This window comes from Mustela nigripes, chromosome 11 (assembly GCF_022355385.1).
Source record: "Mustela nigripes isolate SB6536 chromosome 11, MUSNIG.SB6536, whole genome shotgun sequence".
Lineage (NCBI taxonomy): Eukaryota > Metazoa > Chordata > Mammalia > Carnivora > Mustelidae > Mustela > Mustela nigripes.
In genome coordinates this window covers 31,733,724-31,759,122 of record NC_081567.1, presented here as the reverse complement: position 1 = coordinate 31,759,122, position 25,399 = coordinate 31,733,724, and the positions used below count along the sequence as shown (strand labels likewise).

At 49.5% G+C, this 25,399-nt stretch overlaps 3 long non-coding RNA genes across 3 annotated transcripts in view; all 3 read right to left on the bottom strand.

The window, feature by feature from the left end:
• LOC132027229 (uncharacterized) overlaps nucleotides 1-1,427 on the bottom strand; it is a 21,742-nt gene extending 20,315 nt beyond the window's left edge. Inside the window, exon 1 of the long non-coding RNA XR_009407102.1 lies at nucleotides 1,334-1,427. This is a non-coding gene — a long non-coding RNA (uncharacterized LOC132027229). The remainder of the gene's footprint in view (nucleotides 1-1,333) is intronic.
• Nucleotides 1,428-13,648: 12,221 nt separating this feature from the next.
• Nucleotides 13,649-16,285, bottom strand: LOC132027228 (uncharacterized). Its single transcript, XR_009407101.1, has 3 exons — nucleotides 16,245-16,285; nucleotides 14,850-15,109; nucleotides 13,649-13,784 (listed from the first exon to the last, which is right to left on the bottom strand). It is a non-coding gene; the product is annotated as an uncharacterized LOC132027228 (long non-coding RNA).
• LOC132027227 (uncharacterized) lies at nucleotides 16,280-23,977 on the bottom strand. Its single transcript, XR_009407100.1, has 3 exons — nucleotides 23,930-23,977; nucleotides 21,912-22,148; nucleotides 16,280-16,387 (listed from the first exon to the last, which is right to left on the bottom strand). It is a non-coding gene; the product is annotated as an uncharacterized LOC132027227 (long non-coding RNA).
• Between the last annotated feature and the right edge of the window lie 1,422 nt (nucleotides 23,978-25,399).

Sequence of the window (25,399 nt, the reverse complement as noted above, 5' to 3'; positions counted from 1 at the left end):
GCTCAGCAGGGAGCCTGCTTCCCTTCCTCTCTCTCTGCCTGCCTGTCAAATAAATAAATAAAATCTTAAAAAAAAAAAAAAAGATAACACACACCAAGCTGTGGTCAAGAAACACCTTCCTGGGGGTGACTGGGTGGCTCAGTGGGTTAAGCTGCTGTCTTTAGCTCAGGTCATGATTTCAGGGTCCTGGGATCGAGCCCTGCATCAGGCTCTCTGTTCAGCGGGGAGCCTGCTTCCCCCTCTCTCTCTGCCTGCCTCTCTGCCTACTTGTGATCTCTATCTGTCAAATAAATAAATAAAGTCTTTAAAAAAAAAAAAAACCAAGAAACAATTTTCCTGGTTTCTCCTGGTACGTTGCAGGCATTCAAACATGTCTTGAATGAATGAATGGTTAGAACAGAGCAAAGGGATAATTACATTAGTGAATTAGTATTACAGTTCTCAGATGCACTAGGAATTGTGTAACATGCTCACTCCTGGGTGACCCCATGAAGCCTTATTATCAGCGCCGTGTGAGAGACGCTGAAACGGAAGCTCAGAGACTTTACAGGCCGCACCCGAGGGCCACGGAGCTCGAGCGTGGGCTGGGTTTCCACCCCCGGCTCGTCTGACTCTGGAATTCTGCTCTTTGCTGCCAGGCCACAAGGCTGAACAGATACACCCAGAAACAGATCTAATTTCAGATGAATCGAGGAGCTACACCCAACATAAACACCCGCCTAAAAGCCCTTACCTGTGACTAGGAAGGTAAGAAGGAACTACAGAAAAGTGTAAGGAGCATTGTATGTGACTTAATTTATTTTTATTATTTTTTTTTAAATAAGCACCTATTTTGAAACTGGGAAAGACACAGCAGCCCATCCCCCCTTCCGTTTCTCCCTGTTGCTTTCTTCCGTTCCACTCCCTGCTCCTGGTTCTTCCCTCTTTTTCCTGCTTGCCCTGTCCTGATAGGAAACGAGAAGCCCCCAGAAGCTCTGGGAGCGGGGTCTGGACACCGGCCGAGAGATGGAGCAGGAGGAGGGGGGCAGGGGGTGCGGAGCCCCTCGCTGGGTGTTTTATGCTTTCCTCATTGACGTCCCAACCCTGCAGTTTCCTGACCCCCTGCTCACAGCCCCCTTTCTTCCAGCAGCCGAGGGCTTGGAGGCTAAGGGTGGGACACCTTTCCGATGACCAGCAGAAGAGCCTCTGCACCCTGGTCTTGGCACCACAGACCCTGTGCTGTCCTCACTCCTCAAAGACTGACAGCCTTGGGAGCCTCTCAGTCCCGGCTCCTGAGAGCTGCGATCCTCTGGAGCAAGTCCCCCTTCTTCCGGCGTACACACGTGGTCCCTACCTGCCCGTCGGCCTCGCCCGTGCGATGTCCCGCTCCTCCTCCTCGAGCGTGGGGCTCCTGGATTTGATCCGACAGTTTGACCGTAATGTTTACATCTCAGCTAAAAATGAAAAAAAAAAAAAAAAAAAAAAAAGGTATAAATCTCCCTGAACAGATAGTTGGCCTAGATTCTTCCAGGCAGGGACCAGCCCACATAGAAATGCTGTCAGAGACAGGGCCTGAATGGGAGCGACCGAGGGACTGGAGGAGAAACTGTCCCGCTGGCCGGGCGTGGGACCACGGGGAGGGTGGTTTCTGCGCAACGCGGGGGCTCATCTATTTACGGGGTGTCTATCCTTGATTGATTTACTGTCTGTGACAGCCGGCCACCACGGCCCGACTCCCAGCCTCTGGGGGAGGGTAGCCCAGTAACTTCCAGAAGCTTCAGGAAGCAAACCCACACGGGTTCCCACAGACCGACGACCTCCCTTCCCTCTTCGTATACATTTTCACTTCCCCGTCTCTGCTCAAGCTCCTGCCATCTCCCGGCCACCTCGGCACAACCGGGAGGAGACCCGGCTCTTCCCCTACTGGCAGTGGTTTCGGAATGAAATCTGTTCCCACCACTTGAGCTCATGTCCACGCCTTTGATCCCTGCTGGGGGACAGCGTGGTCAGGAAGGATGTGTGAAGGAAGGAGTGCCAAACTGGGGCCCCCGGCGGGGGTGGGGTGGGGTGGGGAGAACATTCTGGGCAGAGGCTAGCTCGTGCGCATGGCATGGAGAGTCTGCGGAACTGGAAGATGTTTGATGAGGGTGAGTTGGGAAGAGAATCCGCCGGCTTCCCCAGCACGTGATTCCCCATGAGTTCATTTTCCCCTTTCTGTTCGCCACGCACCTACCACGAGGGGCCCTGCGGACTCCTTCTGGCTCGTCTGCACCAGGAAGGGGACTTGAGATCCATGGAGTTCCTTGCTCTTCTTGGAGAGCCTCTTGTCACACTTCTCTTGGCATGCCCAATCCTAGGGTGCCCTTGACTATCGTACTCGGCTTGACTAAGCTTCTGCTGAATTTCTTCCCAGTATTTTCAGACACGCGCGCTCCTCATTTTAAGAAAACCACATTTAAGAAAACCACGTTGTGAAGGATGAGCCTGTGGAATTGGTAACTAGGCCTTAGAACTCTTTTTTACACACACTGAAGCAATTTGGGGACTGGAACACATTTTTACAAGGTGGTCCCTCCCGGCAAAGTGTAATATTAGTGCCCACTTCTGGCAGTGCTAGCAAATTATGTAAGCAGAGAGAGAGAGAGAGAGAGAGAGCCGAACTCCCGAATTTGAAAATGGGAGTGCCAGGAGACTTGTGGCCTGCGAGATAATTTTGTTGCATGAATAAGATAATTCTTTTCCTGGCAAGAGAGAAAAGGGATTTTGGAATTCATGCAAGGTAGTGCAACGCTCTGGAAAAGTCCTCCAAATCACCTGTTCTATTAACACCACCAACAAAAGAGCCGGAAACCTGGCCGCCCATGGTAATTTTTTTTTTTTTTAATTGATGTTGAATTGTTTTTGGGCTTTGTTTCTGCAGGGAAAACCTATCTACAATTTCATAAGAACATCAACAGAGAAGCTGGATTTACTTTACAGATCACTTTCCGAAAATACATCTCTTTGCTAAGGCAACAACAAGCCTACACGGAGATGAATAGAAATCAGTTGCTCCAAAGTCAACATTATCGAAACTGTCTGAAGCAGTGTCTTTTGATTGTCACTTCTTCTCCAAGCTGTTCTGGAGACCCGGTGAGGGAACCAGGGCACTCCTCAAGGGGACGTCCTGTTGCAAACGTCAAGTTATCATCTGGCTATGTTCAGAGATCAGCTGCTAAAAATACCTCCAGTCACCCATGTTTGGAGCGTGTCAGGTTCCTCTTCAATAACACCCCGGGCTTGAAGCGTGCAGGGGACAACTGAAATTCTACTGGTGGTCCAAGAACCAAGAGCCCAAGGAACCCAGGGAGCATCATTGCTGGCGCCCCCTGGAGGATGGCGTGCAGTTCTGCAGATGTAATTGGTCTCCTGTGACTTCTTTTTCTCCCCGCACTATGGGGCCCATACATAGGTCCTGCCTTAGAGCTCCCGTGGGATTTGATGATGTCTCCCACTGTGGGCTGTGAGCTTCATGGAATTTTGGGAACATTTTCAGCTAGGATTCCACTGGCCAATGAGCTATTCACTCCTAGGGTGCTGTGCTTAGTATCTGATACGTACCATCCCGTTTAACTCTGCCTTGACCTAAAGGGTTAGCTGTTTATGTTACCTCCGTCTTACAGACAAGAACATGGAGGGACCAAGAGATTAAGGACTGTGACTCAGAGGTACAGCTGCAGCTGGAACATGGCTCATTCTGACTTCAGAGAAAAGGTACTGCGTGTGTAGGGCTATCCAATTTTTCCATAAGTATCCATAAAGTGAAGTTGGCTGATGGCATTCTTCAAATCCTCTAATACCTTTGAAATTTCCTGTCTACTTGTCACATTAATTACTGAGAAGACCTCTGAGTATAATTATAGATTTGTCTATTTTTCTTATAATGCTATCAGTTTTGGTTCATATGTTTTGAGCTCCATTTTTGGGAATGATAGCTTAGTACTGTTATGTCCTCTTGACGAAGCGACCCTTCCATCTTTCTGGAATGAACTTTTTTCTCCTGGGTAATGGGCTTTGCTCTGAAATCTACATCGTGTGATATTCTGACTCTCTCTTTTTTTTTTTTTAAATTTTTTTAAAAAAGATTTTATTTACTTATTTGACAGACAGAGATCACAAGTAGGCAGAGAGAGAGAGGGGGAAGCAGGCTCCCTGCAGAGTAGAGAGCCCTATGCAGGGCTCGATCCCAGGACCCTGAGATCATGACCTGAGCCGAAAGCAGAGGCTTTAATCCACTGAGCCACCCAGGTGCCCCAATATTCTGACTTTCTTGATGGAAGATCTTTTCCTGTTCGTTTACCTTTATATTTATCGTTTCATTCTTGTAGGCAGCATGTAGTTAAGGTTTTTTTTTTTTTTAAACCCAATCTGATAATCTCTGCCCTTTAACTAGGGTTTTAGACTATTTACATTAATGTGATTATTGGTATTCCAGGTCTGTTCTATCTTCTATTTATTTTCTATTCAGCTCACCTAGGGACTGTTCATTTCCTTTTTCTATTTTTCTGCCTCACTTGGGGTACCCTTTATGATTTGATTTTATTTCCTTTGTTGGCTTCTTAGCTATAATGCTGTCATTTTATGGTTATACTTCTGACATGAGAACAGTCTGGTCTCCAGTAGCCGGAACCTCACTCTTCACCTTGACAATGCCCAGCGAGTGGCAGACTGGCTTCCGGTCCTGCTGACCTCACCCCCACACCCGCCCATGTACAGTTATTAAAATGTTGCCATGTTTCCTCTGAGTCCCATCAAAGCTCTCCTTTACGTCCTATGTTTTCACTGTTTTTTCTAGAGCGACTTTTTACCACTGTGACATTTTGTTTCTCCTTTCCCCCAGAGCCTTCCCTATCCTTCAGTTTTTTCCCTTAATGGTTACACAGACTTTTCTTGGAACTTTTCCTTACTTCTAATGTTAAGGTATCTCTTATCGCCATCATTTTGTGGGGATCGCAGAGAACTCATCTTCTGTTTCCTTGGTTGATTTTTCTTGAAATTGATATTTTTGAAAAAGTTCCTTTCATCATGCACCCCCCCCCACTTTTTTGGGGGGAGGGATAGATGTCATGATCTTTATTTTCTTATTGATTGTAAACTTGAACACCCAGAGCTGGATCAATGTGCAGCTCCGATTTCTTCTGACATCTCAAACTCTCCCATGAAAAACTCTGGTTGCTTTTCTACTTTTTGGCTCTGCAGCCGTGTTCTCCACCATGTTCTGTGCTCACTGCCGAGCTGTTTTGTTCCCAACCTCTCCGTGTGATCATCTGGGAATGTCTGTGCCTCCTGTGCGCTTCATTCACCTCCAGCCCAGCGGTGTCTCTGGCTCGGTCACGGGCCATGAAAATGGCCCGTCTGCTACGTCTCACCTTCAACGTCACCTTCCTGACCACCTGGAAGGGTCCACTGGGTCAGCCCAGGACCCATTCTGGGGACTTAACCATTCTCCTGGGTGTCATCCTGATTTGAGATTTTGTATTTATTTTTGGATCAGCCCTTTCATATCTGTGACATTTATTTTCAAGGAAATTGGTTTCCTGCTCGATGTCTGAGAAGGTATTTGCTGAGATTCAGCTTCACCAAAAATAATAATAACGGCCATTGCGCCTGCCAGGTGCTTTGCCTACATTATCTCTAATTCCCCCAGCAGCCTCGCATGGTAAATATTATCTCTGTTCTGCAGATACATTTTATTTATACCGCACCACGTTCCAGGAAGGCTTCTAGAAGACTTTATAAGGATTCATAAAATACAGCATCGTCATGAAAGGTAAAGGTAGAGAAAAGAGTTTTATAAAAAAAATCAGTGTGGAAATGGATTCTCATTGCATTTAAGAATCTCGCCTGCAACCACAGGAAATGTTAAGTAGGAGGATTGTGATTTGAACCTGGCTCTTGTGGCGGCTCAACACTCCGGGGTTTGTGCAAGGCTGGACTGATTCAGACTGAGTCACAGGAAGGCACAGGCAAATGTCGGGGGTCAAAGCTCATGGGGGACAGTCCGAAGGTGGGTCATGAGCCATGCGAGACGCGCTGGGGTGTGGCATCACTCTAGCACTGCTGACCACAGCCGTGAGCGGGATGGCTATTTCTCCTGTGCACTGGGCTGGGCTGGGTCTCAGGAGACCCAGCTCTGCACATCCCTGGAACGAATAATCTCCGAGTTCCTTTTTTTTTTTTTAAAGATTTTATTTATTCATTTGATACAGAGAGAGATCACAAGCAGGCAGAGAGAGGGAGGGAGAAACAGGCTCCTTGCTGAGCAGAGAGCCCAATGCGGGGCTCAATCCCAAGACCCTGAGACCATGACCAGAGTCAAAGGCAGAGGCCTAACCCTCTGAGCCACCCAGGCACCTCCCGAGTTCCTTTATAAAAGCCAGGCAACGGGGGCACCAGGGGGGCTCAGGTCATGATCTCAGGGTCCTGGGATCGAGCCCCGCGTCAGGCTCTCTGCTCACCAGGGAGCCTGCTTTCCTCACTCTGTCTCTGCCTGCCTCTCTGCCTACTTGTGATCTCTGTTTGTCAAATGGATAAATAAAATCTTAAAAAAAAAAAAAAAAAAAGCCGGGCAACGATCGAGTGGCTACTGTGGTCTAAGCATGTGCTGACACGGGTGGGCTCCAGAGGTGAAGGCATCGCCTCTGTCTTCAGGGAGCTCATAGTTCAGTAGGTAAGACAGGTGGTAGAGAAAGAAATATGAGCACAATAAACAAGTTACAGGTGCTTATGAGGGAAGAGAAGTGGATTCACGGGACGAACACAGGGCTGAACGGCGATAAGAACAGAGGTCAGGGGAGGGCTCTCTGAAGACATACCATAGGATTGGACTTTTTGGTTAACACCTAATTTTTGCTCGAACCTTCTCCCTTTCTTTGATAACAGAGGTTCTTTTAGGGAGACTCCTTCCTTCCCTGTGGACTAGGTGAAGCTGTCTCTTCTCAGCTGTAGGAATGTGACGCAGACCTGGTCTAGCACGATAATCCTCTGGCCATGGTGATGGTCCAGGCAGACACACATGGTCTGAGAGAAGTCGGAATCCATTCTAGGCTCTTCCTTCAGAGCCAATGGGAGAGGATGTTGCCTTTCCCCTGTGGTTCCACCATAACCATGGGCCTGGGGCTTCGGACAACAATCCTGGACCCACATGTCTGAGAGTCAGAGAAAAACCGAACACCGAGGGCATGCTTCAAATCCCCAAATCCAGCCTTCCCTGGAGCCTTTTTAGTTACGAGAACCAATGAGTTTCCTCTTTGGGGGGGGGGGGGACTAAACTACTGTGAATTGGGTTTCTGTTCCTTGTATCTGAAAGGAGCCTACGACAGATCTGAAGCGGCAGAGACTAGCCTTGTGGATATTAGGAGGAAGCATATCACAGGCAGAGGGAACAGCACGTGCGAGGGGCTGTCACGGAGTTGAGGAGGCCAGTGTGGCTAGAGGGAGTGGATGGTGGAGCAGGACAGCTGTTGGCCTTGCGCACTCTACAAGGCTGCCTGGGTAAGGGGTAAGGGGGTTGGTGGAGGTATGCAGGGTTGAATGGTATCCCCCCCCGCTGCAAATTCATGTCCTCTGCAGCCAGAGAGTGTCATTTGGCAATAGGTCTTGGAGATACCATTAGTTTAGAGAAAGTCACTTGGTGTTTGATGTGATGTCATTCGCTGTGATGTCTGGTGTTTGGAGGAGGCAGTGGGAAGACAGAGGGACTCATGGGGTGGGGTAGTGGGGGGTATGCCATGTGTCACAGAGACAGAGACGGGTGCGGTATGGCTGCATGCCCAGGAACACCCAGAATTTTCAGCAACCGCCAGACCCTTGAAGAGGTCAAGGACGAGCCCCACCCTGCCCCCAACCCCTGGAGCCTCCAGAGGGAGAAAGGCCCTGCCAACAGCTTAACTTCTAGCCTCCAGAGCTGAGAGAGAAGTTGCTTTAAGCCACCATGTTAGTGGTACTTTGTGGGCAGTCCTGGGAAATGACAACGGTGGGTGGATATCCCAGACTCCTTGTGCCCTGGTGGGAGGAGTCTGAGGCCCGGCTGGAGTCACGGTCATGGTCTCCAGCAGGACCCAGAGGGGAGCCTGCTCGTCACTGCATCTGATGCTGACTCTTCTTTCTTCACCATCACTGTGTCTCCTGAGATCACTTCCCGAACAAATGACTCCTGTCCAAATCCTTGTCCCAGGGTCTGCTTTCAGGGAATCCCAAACTCAGAGTAAGGCCACGGAAGCCAGCAGTGGCCTGGTGGAGAGGGGCTCAGGAGGAAGCTTGGGCAGTTGGCAGGAGACACATCACAGACAGATTAATGAGCTTGGCTTTAATCCTGAGTGTTTTCAGGAGAGCGGGAGCAGGGAGGGATGTCGGATGCTCCTTCCTCAAGAAGCCCACTGGCGGTTATTCCAACAATGGCTTGGCGGGGGGTGAAGCCTCGGCAGGAGACCAATCACACTGGCTCTTCTCCTTTTTCTAATTCAAGATCCAGGGTCAAGGTCCCCACTGGGGATGGAGTGAGATGCTCAGGAGGCTCTCAGCAGGATGTAATTTTCTCCCCATGAATCTCAGGGACCCCTCTTTCTGCCGTTCTGCCGCAGACTCTCTTAGTTAACACTCAATTGCTGAGTATTTCTCATCGTCTCTCCTCACCGACACCGGGCAGCTGTCAAGCTTGTCTTACAAAACAAGACAATTTTTTCCCCCTGTGAACGTGGCTTAGGATCGGAGCAAGAGGGGGAGCCCACATGGCCGTCATGAACCGCTCCTGCGGTGTCTCTGTTTTCAGGTGATGGACAATTTCCCTGCTGTCGAGGGGGCACAGAGGGGACCTGGGTGCGAGGCAGAGGTGACCTTTTGGATCTGCTTCCCCGCTCTGGTTCCTGTTGCCCTTTCAGAAAGGAACCTTGTTGCAACCCCTTTGGAATTTGTGGTGAATTTGCATTTGTGGCCACATGGGACGTGTGGGACACACTTTGACCTGAGACTGTACTTTAATTGCAAGTAGATGGAAAATGGTCTCCTTCAGTGTCTAAATCCGGAAGGGGACAGAAAGGTAATGCGGCCATCGACGGAGGCCCAGCGCACAGTGGGCACACAGTAAGTCCGTCTGTCTGTCCTTCTCGTCCTCTGTTCTTTGCTTTCTCCCCGCCTCCAAACTTTATTTCTGAGGCCTGTGCAATGGCATCCAGTCTCAGTTTGATTACTGCCAGTGACAGGGAAGTCACTCCTTCTCATTCCCTTCCAGTTTGGCTCTGACAACGAGAACATTCAGCTTTTAGATGCTGAGGGGTTATTTACCTCTCTGTATCTCCCACCTACTGGCTCTAATCGTACTTCCCAGTGGAGCCACAAAATAAATCTTGTTTCTCTTCCCTTAGTGCCACTCAGGCATATGAAGACAGTGCTTATATTCCTGACAAGTCTTTTTTTGTGGGTGAGGGGTATAAAAGAATAAGGACAATGCCTCAACCTTTCTGTCTGGTCTTCTACAAATAAATTCCAATCATCTTTATCTTTTTTGAAATGGTGGCCTTGACTTCAGGTGTAAGATCTCACAGTGCGGACCAGACATGGAATATAACCTCCTTTTTCCTGGACAACATACCTCTATTGATGCAACCCAAAATACACTTAAGTCTTTCAAATGTTTCATGTTTCGTTTTTATGTGGCAGCCACATTATACTGCTTAAATCAGGAGCTGAAAAGATCCTTGAATCTGGAGCTGAAAAATCAAATACTGTCAGAGGCCAAGCAGGTAAAACAAATGAGTAAAACATTATGCGTGAGGCCTGTGGTGACCTGAAGAATTCATCCCCCTTTCAAAAATGGGCAGCAGCTCTTAGCTACAGCTGATTGTTGCCATGCAGGGTGTAGGCTTGGTGTTAAAAATTAGGAACTTTCACATAAAAATCCAGACTTGCAACTTCTTTAAAAGGAATAAAAAAAACCAAAACACCCAAACATCTGGCAACTTGTGCTCAGATTCTAACGTGACTAGGGCTGAGCTGTGGCTGCCAGAGGCTCTTGGGCGATCCTTCAGAAACAGCCAAGACGGCACCGGACACTTGCATGTGACCACGCTGACCTCTTCTGTCAAATGGCGTGGGTCAAACTGTACCCAGTCTCCCGGTGCAGCAAGGTTCAGATGCTCTGTTTTCAGAGGTCATTTATGGAAGTGATAACAAAGGGGGAGGCCCCATCTGGGAGGTTTTGGAGGCTTTCCATCTTGCACTATATTATGAAAACTTCTGCAAGCTCATTACTTCAGTATCTCTGGTACAAAAAGGTTTATGGAACACAAAACCAGAGAGGAGGAGGGAGTAGGGGTGGCGTGGGGGCACTATGCAGTTAGAGAGGTCAGGGAAGGCTGCTCTGACAAGGTGACTTTGACTAACTAGAAGCCTGAGTGAAGGGAGCAAATAAGCCATGACGATGGTGGGGGAAGAGAATGTTCAGGCAGCTAGTGCAAAGGTCCTGAGGTCAGAGTATTCTTGGCATGTTTGAGAAGCGGCGAGGGATCTGTGACTGTAGAGCACAAGGAGGGCTGAGCAGTGCTGGAGGATGAGGTGAGGGGAGAGGGTGGGGGGCTCTGTCATGTACGGCTGACGGGCCACGTGGGGATCTGGGCTGTCAGTGCGGTGTCAGTATTCAACAAAGATGCATGAGCTCCTTCTACATGCTAGGTATCGTGCAAGGTGTTAGAGACCTATCGGTGAACAAAATGGATAAAATCCTTGCACTCACAGGGCTTAAATTCTAGTGGAGGGAATGCGTGTGTGTGTGTGTGTGTGATATAAAATAAACAAGGAGCTTATGTAGTATGCGCACAGAGAAAAATAAAGCATGGAGGGGAGACCGGCATGACCTAAGGTCAGTGTTTCTGACTCTCGGAAACCCAGTGTACTAGTTTTTGAGAGTTTCCCCTTGCTGTCAGGTCTACCCGACTCTGAAGACTTGTGTTCATCCTTCCAAGATCCAGCAGACCTCCGAATCAGGGGTTCTCAATGGCGGCATCATTGCCATCTGGGGCTGGATCGTTCTCGGCGGTGGGGCCACCCTGAGCTCCGCAGGAGGGTGAGCAGTGTCTCTGGGCCACCCCGTCGATGCCAGGAGCACCTCCCCCACCCTGCGCGGACGACCAGAAATGCGTCCGTCTATCTCCATGTGTTCAGACGCGGCCGAAACCAGCCCCTTTGAGAAGCACCGGCCTAGGGGGAACTGTTTCTGACTTTACACGGGTCATTATAAAATCAGGTGGGTCTCAAGTTGTCCACAGAGTGGACAGTACGTGCCCTACTCCTGCCTGTCCATGGAGAGCCTGGTGTCTTTCCAGGGAGTGGGAAGGAGATGAAGGTACCAACACGTCATCAGGGGGTTAACAAGAAAACAATCGCTTCTTGATTCGACATCCCGGGGACACTGCCTTCCCCATCCGGGAATGGTGCCTCTTCTAACGTCTATCGTGGAAACTTCCAAACACGCACAACGACGGAGCGAACATGGCCCAGCACCGACAGCGATCATTGTAGGGCCAATCTTGTTTCGCTCCCATTCCTTCTCCGCCTCCCCCACCCCCCAAAGCCTTCCTCTCTCACGTTATCTTGGACTTTCATCTCAGCACTCGATCTTTTAATTTATAAAGCTTTCAGGACGGACCTCTAAAAGGTAAGGACAATTAAGAACGTAGCCACAATACCATGATCACAGCTAAGGGATTAATAATTCTTTAAGACCATCCAATATCCTGTCAGTGTCTAGGAGCTATAATTGCTTCCTCTTTCTTCTCCATCCTCCTACACGCAATCTGGGAGCCCTGTCATCCTGTCAACTCCAGACCCATCCCGAGCCCGGCCGTTCTGCCGCCTTTCGGCAAATGCCAAGCCAGCCTCGTCCAGGACGCTCTCTGGCCTCTGTCCACTTCCTGAGCCCACCTGCTGTTTCTGCTCCTCCCCCCCCCGCCCCCCGCCAGCCATACTGGCCTCCAAACACGCCCAGTGCTCTCTATCTCTCTCTCTCCTCGGGGCCTCACACTGGCTCTCACGTGCTCCCTGGTGCCCAAACTCTCTTCAATCAGGGTCTGTCCCCAGTTTATCCAGTCTCTAGAGCACGTCAGGGGTTCATGGTGTAAGCACCAGACTCTCCCAGGAAATCCATTGAAAAACGCAGTGGCCCCAACTGCCCCGCTCAGACACAGGCCCAGGGGACTCATGCAGGGGTCTCTGCGTGGAGCCGGCGCCCCGGAGCCTGCTGAGCTAAGTGGTCCCCCGACCCCACGGTGAGAAACCACGGACCGGAGCCAGTTCTGAGCGGGGGTCCCGTCTCTGTGCAACGTTGCCTCCCAGCAAACACAGGAGACGAGTTATGCAGTGCTGTCGAGACCTTCCAGAGATGCTCAGCTACCTTGTTAATTGAAGCTCAACAAAACTGGGGCCGGAGGTTGGGATAAAAATAGCTTTGTGCGGGTTAAAAGGTAAAATGAGCCTTTGGCATCAGGGATTTACTTCTCAAGTGTGGGGGGGGGCGGTTGGGGGTTGGTCCGAGGTGTGAATACTCGTGTCCTAGTATTTGAGTTGGTCATTTGAACCAGCTACGCTGTGTCGCACACGCTGCCCTGACAATGAGATCATCTCAGCAACGTCACGTAGGAGTTTCCAGGGGCTGCCGTGACAAATGACCAGGAATGGCTGAGAGCAACAGAAATTTTTTCTGTCACAGTCGTGCAGGTTGGAAGCCTGAAAGAAGGGGCTGGGAGGGCCCTGCTTTCTTTGAAGCCTCGAGGGAAGACTGTGCTCCGTGTTTCTTGCTTAATTTCTGGTGCTGCTGGAAATCCAGGGGGTTCCTTGGCTTGCAGACACATCATTCACTCCAATCTCTGCCTGCTGTCCCCAAGTGGCTTGATTTATCCTGATGTGTTTGCATCTGTGTCCAGATGCCCCTCTTCTTGTGGGATCAAGGCTTTCCCTAATGATCGTGTCTTCACCTGATCCACTCTGTGGCAACCCTATTTCCAGCAAGGTCCCATCACAGGTGCGGGCGCGGGTGCAGGGTTACAGGTGGGGCTGTGTGTGGCGCCCTTATGTACACGGGGAACCTTGCTCAGCCCTATCCCCCTCACAGGTGGGCAAAATCCTCTGTCACACCCACCTGGGTTTGCAGCCACTTGGGCTCTGGTCCCGAGATCTTGGGAGTCTCAAAATTGAAGGCAGATGATTCAATGTCAGTGTCTTAGGAGATTTTGGTAATTACATGACAGCCCTCCCATCGGGAAACTCAAAGTTGGGTTCTGGACTAAACCATAGAGAAATAGGGGCTTTTCCAAAGACTGTACATTTCCAAATTCGGTCATTTCTCGGGTTCTCCCCCACCGTTCTGTGCCCTTCCCCAAAAAAGATCCTATGACGAGACCGGTGGGAGGTGTGTGTGGCGGGGAAGATGAGGGCTTGTCCGAACCCTCCAGCTACGTGGCCTTGTGTGATCTAACCCTTGTCTAATTCTGTTACTCTCTATTTATCGCTGAACTGACTCATTCAACGTTGGCCCAGGAACGAGGCCGAGGTTTTGCTCTAGGCCACCTGCTAGGTAGCCACATGGGGGCTGAGGCTACAGACCAGAGTGAACAGAACACACCAAATCTGTCTACTTACGGAGCCTTCGTTATGGAGGACCAGACGGGGAACCAAGGAATGAATCAGGCGCCGCTGTCGGCTTCCACTGCGTCTTTTGGTTCTAAGAAGTCTGACATTCCAACAGGCCATGACCATGGGTCCCATATCGTCCAGACCTGAGAGGGGGGAAGAGACATGAGTCTCTTGCACACACACCTAGATGTGGGGAGGGCTGTGTGCCAGCCCTGTTCCAGCCCCGGGCAGGGCTGTCCGTGCAAAGGACAGCCAGTAGGCAGGGGCTCTCTCTTCGAAGCCACCTTTTCTTAAAGCGACTAGCAGCCATTTGGGAGCAGGGACTCAAGGACAAATGTTTTCCATCTTCTCTAATTTCACTATCGATTCTATTTTCCATCCCAGAACTCATTCCGATTCGTAACGTTCCAACCGCACAGGAGACGGCAGGCAGAGAGAGGGCGGGGAGAGGCAGGAGCGTGCCCGCTCTTCAATGCGCCCCTCCAGGGCCTAGTCGAAGGTGAGGTGCGTGAGGCACTTGTCTGGGGTGCAGAATTTAAGAGGATGCTCCCAAACACAGCAATCACGGGAAGTACTATTTTAACGCGGTATTTTAACAGATCAATATTAACGCAGAACATCTCGAAAGAGAGACTGTATCGGCAAAACTCCTCGCCCCAGGCCTGGCACGTAGTAGGCATTCAGGAAATCAAACACAAGAAGGGGGAGACAGTAATCATGCTAAGTCCGTCCAGTGTTCTTTTAAAAACTCTGCTTCTCTATGTTCATCTAATCCCCATGATAATACCCGTGAGGTGACTTTCACCCCATTTTACAGATGGGGAAAATGAAGGCACGCAGATGGGAAAGGCTAATTTACATTCCTACAGTGAACAAGGGCTGGAATCTTCCTAGGTACAGGGGATTAGGGCTTTAATGTATTTTTGGGGAGAAGACACAAAGCACCCCACGGCACGAAGATTTTCCCTGGAGAAAGATGGGAATGGAACCCCGGGTCATCTGGTGCCAGCATCTGTGGGAAGAACCATTTTCACCGCTGACCCTCAAAGCGGAAGAAAAGGGACCCCAACGTTTCCACTGTTTCTCTGAGTCTTGTTTTGGGCTCATCTGAACAGACTAAGGCCTACGGGGACATTGCCTAATGCTCGTGAATAAATAAAATTAAATCAGAGAAGCCATCTCTCTGGGACCCGAGAGCTTCAGAATACCTGTTCAACGTGGAAGGAAGAAAAACCAGCTCCTCGGCTCCTCTTGGGCTCAATGTCAGCCTCATTAATGACACTACTGATCTCCCCTCACTGGGAGGCCCATGGCAGCGGGAAAGATGACACCAGCCCGGAGAAGGAGGAGGGGGCAAAGCGGGAGAGCGCCCCGATGTCACCGCCCTTGACGGCAATTCCTGGGAAGACATGACCAGCTCTCCTCAGGAAAGATCCTTCGGACGACTCCGGCAGCCCTTTAGGTGGCCCTAAAGCAATGAGGACGAAAGAAAGAGGTGTCAGAACCAATAAGTCTCTGAGATCAATAACACGGCTTAATTTGGATGGAAAAATTCCATTATGGCCTCTTTGGAAAGCAGAGCGCTATGCAGAGCTAGGAGCTTAAACGGGATGTCCCTATCTCTCTGTCGGAGCTCCCCGCTTAGCAACTTCCCAGAACCCGCGGCGTTATGACTCAACCTAATGCGATTTCTTCACCTGCTTGCTGGTCTGCTGACCACGCTACCTACAAGCGTCTTCCCAATGCTCTCATGGGGGGATGGGCAACTCCAGACGCTGCCTGGGAGCCTTTACACCTTGGCCATTGGACGTGCTGCTGCTCAGGCCCCGCCCCCTTAGATGCCCCACCCCCTGCCGTCCATAAGGATGTGAATGATCCTTCCCTGGTTGTGTGACTGAGCTCCTGGGGAATGGGCAGCACATCCTCTTGTCTTCTGGGTGCTGCTTTGCCTCTGGCTTAGGGCCAGGCATGCGATCGGTGCTTGGGGACGTATCCAAGTCAGGGTGCTTGAAAAGGCCACTGGAGGAGGGTTTGGACCGTGGAGATCAGCAACCCGACAGATGGCTCATTTGGCCCTGCACATTCCCTCCCCACATCTGGCAAGGTTAGTAACCCAGTGCAAGTGCATCACAGCCCTGATGCTTCTGCACTGGGAACTGTGGCTTTCAGTCACCGGGACATTTGGGCAGCACAAAGACAAAGCCACACATATACGCACACACACACATATATATATACACACTGGCAGAACTCGCACACAAGCACATACACAGAAACACACACAAGAGATAGCAGGTCTCACGCTTTTTTGAACGGGCAGGGAAATATCCAAGGCATGACAGGAACAGTGAAAAGGGAGGCTCTAAGTCCAGGAAGACTCAGAGACGCCCGGTGGTGGCACTAAGCCTGGCCTTTGTCTTCAGGGGTGAGAATGTGATCACTGGGCTGGGGTTCAAGGACACGGCCTGGCTGTGCCAGATGTTATCTGCACCTGCCCCAGTATTGTGTAGCGGACTGGAATTCACACATCAAGGTGACTTCTTCCCAAGACGCCCTCAGTAAATCACAGGTAGATGGGTGGGCATGGAAAAAAAGAGAGAGACCTGTGTCTGGTAAGGTGCTGACTTCCCAGAGCTTTTCCCAGGGGCTGTAGGCACGTCTGGGTCTCCTTGGTGCCTTCCGTGGTCTATTTCTGTCTTCTGCTTAGAAAATGGGAAGTCGACAGCAGGGCAAGTCCCAGAGCACCCTAGATCAGGAAAAGGAAAAAAATAAAAAGCTCTTTATAGCCTAGTTCTTTTCCTACCTTATATAAATCAACTCCAAAGATTTGGTCTCCGTGATTTCTCGCTGGGGCTGAGCTGGGCACCTTGGCCTCTCATGTCTGGTCTTGAGTAAACAGGTCATCGCCACAAAGACAGAGCCCGTGCCAGTGCAGCTTGCATTTCTTCTCCTGGTCCCCCTTTGGCTGCCACCTCCCACACACTGGCACAAGGATCACGTGAGCCACGGTGCACAGGCATCCGAGGGCCTGGATCCAGTCCCAGCCCCGCTGCCGCCAAGCTGTGAGAATTTGGGTGATTCACTTAACCTGTCTGAGCCTCTGTCCACCCACTGGGAAAACAATGTGTCTACTTCACAGGGTCCTGGTTAGGATTAAATCAAACAACGAGCCATTAAACTGTTGGACGCAGAGCTGAGGCTCAATAAATGGTGATTATTATGATTACCGATAAATGCTTCTATCAATCTCAAACCAATTGCTTGGTGTAGTAGAAAGACACCACCACTGCTGTCAGATGGGCCTGAGTGAGAATCCAGACTCTACCATTTATTAGTTAGGTGAGTCACTTAATAACTCTGGACCTTGGTTTCTTCATCTGTAAAGTGGGTAGGATAACCTCTCGCCCCAGGACAGATGTGTCCCCTCACCTTCCTCATCACTTGCTCTGGGGAAACCAGCTGCCATATTGTGAAAAGCAAACAGGTAGCCTATGCAGAGTCCCCCTTGCAGAGGTGAGGAAATGACCTCTCCAGCCAGCTGGTGAGATCTCCAGTCCTGCCAACAGCCACGTGACTCATCTGGGAAGCACATGGCTTCCCAGTGGAGCCTTCAAATGGTTACAGCTCCTGCTGACATCTTGAACTGAAACCTTATGAGACACTCTGAGCCTCAACCACCCTGCTAAGTTGCTTCCAGATCCCTGCCCCACAGAAACCGTGAGATAGTAACTATCTATTATTTCAAGCTGCTAGGTTTTGAGGGTGCTTTGTTAGGCAGCAACAGATAACTAACACATGCACCCATTAACTTCTGCTTCTTATTGGTTGGCCTGTGTCACATGGTCATTCCAGCCTCAAGGGAGGCTGGGAAATGTAGTTTTAAACCAGAGAGAAGGCCAACGGGATCAAACAGAGGGCTCTGCTTAGCAAGGAAGAAGGGGAAAATGGATATTGTATCAGGCTATTTCTTTCCTGCTGCTTTATTACATTTCTTATAGCATAAAGTGACAGGGAGTTGAAATTTTCTCCCCCTCACCTTTTTTTCTTTTCCTTTACTAGTTTGGGGTAGAGAGGCAGTAATTCAGTTTATATAAAATGGGAGCATTATGGCTTCAGTTGCATTGTTTCAAATAAATTTTGGGGACAAGAAAAGTATGCAGAAGTCTTATCTCCCCCCTGTAAATACGTCAGTTACAAAAGACATCTGCGTCATCCATCAACCATTTAATTTCTTTTTTTTTTTTTTTTAAAGATTTTATTCATTTATTTGACAGAGCGAAATCACAAGTAGATGGAGAGGCAGGCAGAGAGAGAGAGAGAGGGAAGCAGGCTCCCTGCTGAGCAGAGAGCCCGATGCGGGACTCGATCCCAGGACTCTGAGATCATGACCTGAGCCGAAGGCAGCGGCTTAACCCACTGAGCCACCCAGGCGCCCAACCATTTAATTTCTTAAGAGGATGTTAATTTAAGAACCTTTCTACTGGCCAACTGTACGGCTGTGCACAGATTTGGAAGGAAGGATTTATAGTCTCTTAATTTTTCTAACTGGCACATTCCCTTTTATTCCTTTTCAAGAGGAGAAGACCAAGATGCCATCATAATATTTTATGTCATGTACTTGAATATCTGCCACAAGAACATTTTACTTTCTTTTCCTAATTAAATAAGGGAGTGCAATCCAGTTTTTAATGTTCTCATAAAACACATTCATCACACCAAAAGCCTTTTTTGTACTGCTTTCTAGTGGGAAGGAAACTAACATTCACTGAAGACCTACTGTGCACCAGGTGCTCTACGTGCATTAGCTGCTTTATATGCACATAGTAGGTCTACAATAGAGGTCACTATTGTTATGTCTATTTTGGGGGTGAAATTCACAGAATTTCTTGCCCAGGGGAGAGTTGAGGTTTGCATCCATCTGGTTTCTTTCTCTCTCTCTCTCTCTTTTTCTTTCTTTTTTTTAAAAAAGATTTTGTTTATTTGAGAGAGAGTGAGTGAGAAAGATTGCGCACAAGCAGGAGGAATGGCAGAAGGAGAGGGAGAAGAGGTCTCCCCTCTGAGCAGGAAGCCTGACGTGGGTCCTGATCTCAGGACCCCAGGATCATGACCTGAGCTGAAGGCAGACGCTTAACCGATTGAGCCACTCAGGTGCCCCAGAGGGCTCTGGTTTCAAAGTCTTTCCATGCCACTAAATTGTCACTTACCCCTGCTCTCTCTAGGCACCCCCCAACACTTAAGAAGGACAAATCGATCCTTCATGACTAACATTTAACTTCCTTCTATTTGTTGGTTCTTTGACCCAGTTAAAAGAAAAGTTAATGCCAAAACTTTTAGGCACTTACACAGTGCCTAATTGGATTTTTAATATTTGATGTGCTCAGGAATCTATGAAGAATTTGTGCTAATTCTGAGCTGATTATCACATTCTGACATGTTTTATGGTTTGTGAACTGTAGCCTTCAGGACATTCTTGAACTTTTCCCTCTAATTATCACTGTGTGACTGTGAATGATGCCACTGTCCAAGGATCCTGTCAGGACTTCATTTTTCGTCTTTTTTTTTTTTTAAGGAATTTAGGGGAAGACGGATCTGGCTTTTCTGAAGATGTTGGCTCAATGACTAATTGGTGGTATTCTGTTGCCCATGATGGGTTTTCACTGGATTCCATCAAAAGCCAACCAGTGACCACAATGAATTTGGGTGACAGGGTCATCTTCAGTCAAGATTTTGTTTTCTACTCTTTTTTTTTTTTAAATTAGAAATTGTTGGGGAGGTTATTTTAGATTCACATTCAGTTGTAAGAAATAATACAGAGCGATCCCTTGGATCTTCTACCCAGATTCCCTCAATAGCAACATCCTGCAAAAGTAGGACAATATCACGACCAGAATATTGGCACTGATTGAGTCCAGATACAGAATAACTCCATCACCACGGAGGTTCCTCCTGTTCTCCTTTTATGGCCATATCCAGTGAAGGGATTTTGACTGCAAAGAATGAAGTCAACTGGGGAGAGTTTCAGTTAAAAAAAAAATGTCTTGGACGTAGTTAATACCTGCTGTTGTCTGCACAGGATTTCCTGTTCCGTCTCTTCTTTTTCCATCACGTGACTCTGGTGCAGCTGTCGGTCACAGACCTTGGTTCAGAGACCAGTTGGGTGACCCCAGCCCAGCCAATCACAGTAGACCATGTCTCGGCTCACAGGGATTGGTGGTGGGCGACCACGTCTTTGATTCTGGCCTAAAGACGTTCCTTGGGGCTTTCTGATGTGGAGCTGGAAAAGGGTTTGCTTCTGGGGTCCTGGAGCTAAAATGATGGGGAGCTGCGGCTTGCAACCTATTTCCTACCATGTAGGAAAATTCTGGAGGAAAAGAGAATGAAGTCCCCCACACAAATCCTGGGGACGTGGGAGATGAGCCAGTGGTAGAGAAGGCGACATTGTTTCCTCTCTGGGCACAGTTCTGCCAGAGGTCACCTCCTTCTCTGTACTTACTGGTATATAAATCAGTAACATCCTTATTTTAAGTTGTTTTGAGTTCTAGCACTTTCCACCCAAAGAATGCCATGAATGCTGGAGAGTCCCATGAAGTTTCCTGGGCCCAAGCACTGTGAGGCTTCTTGAAGGCTTGGAATTAGGAACTGAAGGCATGAGCACCCAGCAGGTCTCTCTACCTGGTTGTGTCCTGCTTCTTCTTCCTGGGTACCACTCTCTTCCCACCTTAGAGGGCTGCTGGGGATCCATCTGAAATTTGCTCTAGAGGGATCCCTACCCCAATCTTGGGGTACAGAGTTCTCCCATGTTGGCCATGCATATTAAAACCCATTGGGGAATCTGAAAATATTTATTTTGGTCACCACCACCAGAGACTCTCATTTTATTGATCTGGGCTGGGGTCTAGAAACCGGTGTTTTTAAACAGAACTTCCAAGATGATGCCTGTAGGAGGCCATGGCACAGAGTCACAGGGGCAGGTTTAAAGGGGATCCAGTGGTAAATCTGGACCTGGCCTGGACCACCTGGTAAAGCCACAGGGAGCCTGAGTGCATGCTCCTGGTTCAACTTTTCTTCTTTTCTCAGTTTAGAGGATGAACACAGATAACCACGATTAAAGATGGCCAACTGGTACTCCTGCGTCTTCTATAACTCCTTCTCCACGTCTTCTTTCAGCCAACTGGTGTGATTTATGTAATTTGGGCGTTCTATCTATTACCGCTGCTGGAACCAACATTTCAAGCAACATCCGGGTCCACCAAGAATGATGGGAGCTCAGAGGGTTCGAAGAGCTCATAAGAAGGAGAAATAAATCATTAGATGAGATTTCCAGGTACCCATACCCCTGAGATGAAAACAAAGGTCGTATTTCCAAGGTAGGGTCTCTCTTCTGATCATGCCCCTGCTGGTTGTCATGGGATGTTGGTTGTTATGGCGATGGAGCGCAGACCGAACCGGGACTGCGAGAAGTGGTTTTCAGAAACTGACGTGTGCCTTGTCCAAATTCAGCTCCCCAAGATAGGCATGGCCCAGCCATAGCTGGGCCTATGGTGTTTACTTACTTGATGTTTTCTATGATGGAGGAAGGACTGGGGTTCGTTTAGTTGTGTGACTCAGATGGCTGGGATGCCTTGTTTGAAGCTGTCTGTCTGGAGGGATGTACGTCTGAGGCTACGTGTGAGAGACAGGATACAGGTAGGGCTAGAATGCCCACAGGATGTCTTCAGACACTCATCTGGAGCCTGGGCCGGGCTGGATGGAACAGCAGGGAGCCTGGCCACCACTGCCCTCTCCCCACAGCCTCCCGACATGGTGAGGTCAGGACACCTGGACTTGTCACGTGGCAGCCGGCTCCCTCCAGGCCAGTCATTCCAACACCAAGGAAGTGGAAGTTGCCAGTCTCTTCAAATCAAGGGCCAGAAACTGGGACCCTATCACCGCCATAATGTATTGGTCACATGCCCCCAGAAACCACCCAAAGTCTGGGCAGACACCTCCGATCTCTTGAAGAGAAAAGTGTGAAAGATTTTGTAGCCCCTTAAAACCTATCTTTAGTACTTAGGAAAGGACTTTCATAAAACACTCCTGTGTTTTCTGTTGAGTGGGGGATTCGGAAGGTCCACAAATGCCCCACATACTAGGAGCTGGCCTGGGCTTTATCTCTGTCATGTTAACTCAATCCTCCAGGAGACCACGATCCCCAAGGGGGTGGGGGAGTTCTCGTGCCAAAGGAGAAGGGAAGGCTTTGGGGTCTTATCGACCACGGGTCTGATACTTACTTCTCGCGTAACTTGGTGGAAATCACATCGGCACTCAGCGCCCCAGTTTCTTCAAAATGAAATGAAGATAATGATGGTGACCTCTCAGCGCTGTGTGGGTGAAGTAAGGTCATACAGAGAGAGCCCCAAGCTTCTAGACTCTCTGGTGGGTTGAACACATCAAAGCCACTGCTCTATCTACCGGCTGCTTCCCAACAAGGCAAATGACTGGACTTCTCTGAGCCTCTGTTTCCCCATCTGCAAAACAGGTGTAGGGGGAGGGCTGCTGTGACGACAACGTAGGGTGGAATTTGGGGTGTCCCCATCCAGCCACACTTCTCTTTCTCAGTGTACCCTCAGCGCCTCTGCACCTCCTAACCTTGTTTTATAAATGGTCACCAACCTAACATGGTATTGGTTATCAAGAATGTAAGGCGGAGGGGCGCCTGGGTGGCTCCGTGGGTTAAAGCCTCTGCCTTCAGCTCACGTCCTGATCCCAGGGTCCTGGGATCGAGCCCCGCATCGGGCTCTCTGCTCAGCGGGGAGCCTGCTTCCTCCTCTCTCTCTGCCTGCCTCTCTGCCTCCCTGTGATCTCTCTCTGTCAAATAAATAAATAAATAAAATCTTTAAAAAAAAAAAGAATGTAAGGCGGAAACTTCTCTTTCTGAAAATGGAGACTCATTAAACATGTCCTTGTTGCTACTGACTCCCTTGACACCAACTAGTAACTGACAGGCCATCTGGAGACTGGCCAAGGGGCACCTCTCTACCGCGGACTGTGATACACGGTGTTGGGTTCCACCAAGCCCTTAAAAATGGTCAGGTTCCCCTCCTTCTCTCTCCCCTTCCTCCCTGCACCCCTCCATCTCTCCCTCTTCCTTCCTACTCACCCGTCCAACGAAAGCATCTCTTAGCTGTCCTGGACATTCTGAGTGAGAAACAGAGTCCAGAAATGACAAAGGTAGAGGTGGACGGAGAAGGGCAGTAGAAGGACAGGAGGGAGACACTGGCCCATTTATTAGGGTGTGAGGACAAGGGCTTCCTTCTCCTTCACAACAAGAAGGAGCTCTTTCCTCGCCACAGACATCCACTATTGCTATAAATTGATAAATTCTTTTTTTTTTTTTAAGATTTTATTTATTTGACAGGCAGAGATCACAAGCAGGCAGAGAGAGAGAGAGAGCAGGAAGCAGGCTCCCTGCTGAGCAGAGAGCCCGATGCGGGGCTGGATCCCAGGACCATGGGATCATGACCTGAGCCAAAGGCAGAGGCTTTAGCCCACTGAGCCACTCAGGTGCCCCTAAATTGATAAATTCTTTAACAGAAATTAGTCCTTCCCTGGGTGCTCAGCGAGCCACGTATCCACTGGGTCCCCTTGGCTCTGGTGGGGAACCATTTTTATTTAAAAGAATCAAGTTGGGGGGGTTGCCTTTTCTCTGCTGTCCAAAGGAATGTGAAGCTGGCTTTCTAGTCTACTCCCGCACCAGGGATATAACTGGGTTCCATTCCTGATAAGGATATTTTAAGAAATTCTAAAAATCAGTAATGAAAACTGTTCCCCTTTCTCTAAAGTTCTGCAACGAACACAATTTTTTTTTTTTTTTTTTCCTGGCCAACCAGACTACATGTGGCTGAGTTTGGGATTTTCTTATTGTGCCCCAATCCCAGTCCTGTTTAAACAGCACGTTCCGTGTTTAATGGCAGCAAACACAGACCCAAAGCCTTCACACACGGGCAGGGGTGAGACTACATGAATCACCTTACCTCAGGAGGAAAATGCGTTAGTGCTTGGTGCTGAGTTTCAGAAATGGGGCCCCTGGGAACGAGGAGATGGCCAGAGGTGGGGCCTCCAGGCCTGGAGAAATGCCCACACCAGCCCTCTGCGCCCGTCTTCTTCCCAGGGTCACCTGCCCAGAACACCGAGGAAGCATCTTTCAGCAGAGCAAAGGCTAGGAGATGCCAGGCTCCTTTATCCCGCGGTTACACCACCAGGGGCAGCAGACACAGCGAGATACACGGACTTATGAGAATACACTCACCTACGATATGCCAGGCACTGTGCTAAATCCCAGGGATCCCCGGGAGGGACTCTCCAGCCTGACAGGCGAGACTTGGGAGGCAGGCGCTGAGTCTGAAAATGGACTTTGCTTGTGCTGTCCTCATGGCTGGCGCGCCCGCCCCAGTCCAGCCTAGGGAGCTTCTATTTACTTGTAAAACCTCACTTGACATCACTTCCTCCCGGACAAATTTCCCCTGACGCGGGGAACATTCCTCTTCTTCCTTCCTTTTCCTGTGTCCCACCACGGACTCGGATCCATTCTCTTTCCCTGTCTCCCTGTCTCTGTCTCTCTCTCTCTCTCACACACACACGGTGCCGTTCATACTCTGTGGCATCTGTTTGCTTACATGTCAGTCTCCGCCACGAGGCTTCCATGGGCTTTTTGAGGACAAGGCTAGTCTCTTATTTATTTCTGTATCCCTATTTTTAAAACTTGGTTCCTGGGATGTAGCAGGCACTCAAAAATGTTTGTTAAAGGAATGAATAAAAGTGTAATTTTGGATCCGTCCCATCCATTTCTGGATTTTTATGTCCTCAACTGCCCCAAATAAAACTTGTGATAATGCTGAGGCCCTTGTAAGGCCCAACATTCTCTGACTTTACAAAGTGCCGGCTTACGGGGCACTGTTGTGTGCTGGAGTCAATGGGGATGCGTTCGTGGATCCAGGAGGACAGGAGACATTTCGGTTTGTGATGGCGAAAAACAAAGAAAAAGGTGGTGCTGCGGGGTGACCTCAGGCTTAGCGATGCCTCCTGGTGCACGGGTTCCAACCTTGGTGATGATCCCAGGGGCACCGGGGGAGACACTGCTGGTGTTCCCCAATGCTGGCTTTTCTTTTCCTTCCTAGACACGGCGAAGGCCACTTTTCTAGACCCCTTGGAGTTATGTGGGACCATGCTGCTCATTGAGGCTGGAAAGGGCGTATGGAACTTCTAGGCTGGAGAGCTTTGGAGATAGAGGCTGCTTCTCTCTCCCAGCTGTAGTGAGGGAGGAGTCCTCCTGTCTCGAGGGTGCGGCTTCACGTTGGTGGGACCTCTGATGGCCTGAGTGACTGTGTGGAGCAGAGATCCCCAACGACCCAGCAGAACGTGTTGCACAACGGGAAATCAAATTCTGCTGTGTCAGACCACTGAGATCTGGGGCTGTTTGTTACTGTAGCAAGACCTGGTCTACGCTGACTAATAGATGAAGCTGTTTATTGGTTCTTGACTAATGGGCTTGAAAGCCCTGAGCCTCTCCAGGGGTACTCTTCATGCTACAGCTAGAGCATCTCTGAAGATGCCTTCATGACTTACCACCACCCTCTGTTGGCAAACTGCCAAACCCAGAGAGGGGAGCTTCTGATAGCTTGGGAGAGATGGACCAGGCATGATCTCTGAGCTAGTGCCAGTCCAACAGGGAGTTTTGATCTGCCCCCTGCGAGTCTGCTGATAGACGAGGACCATTCTA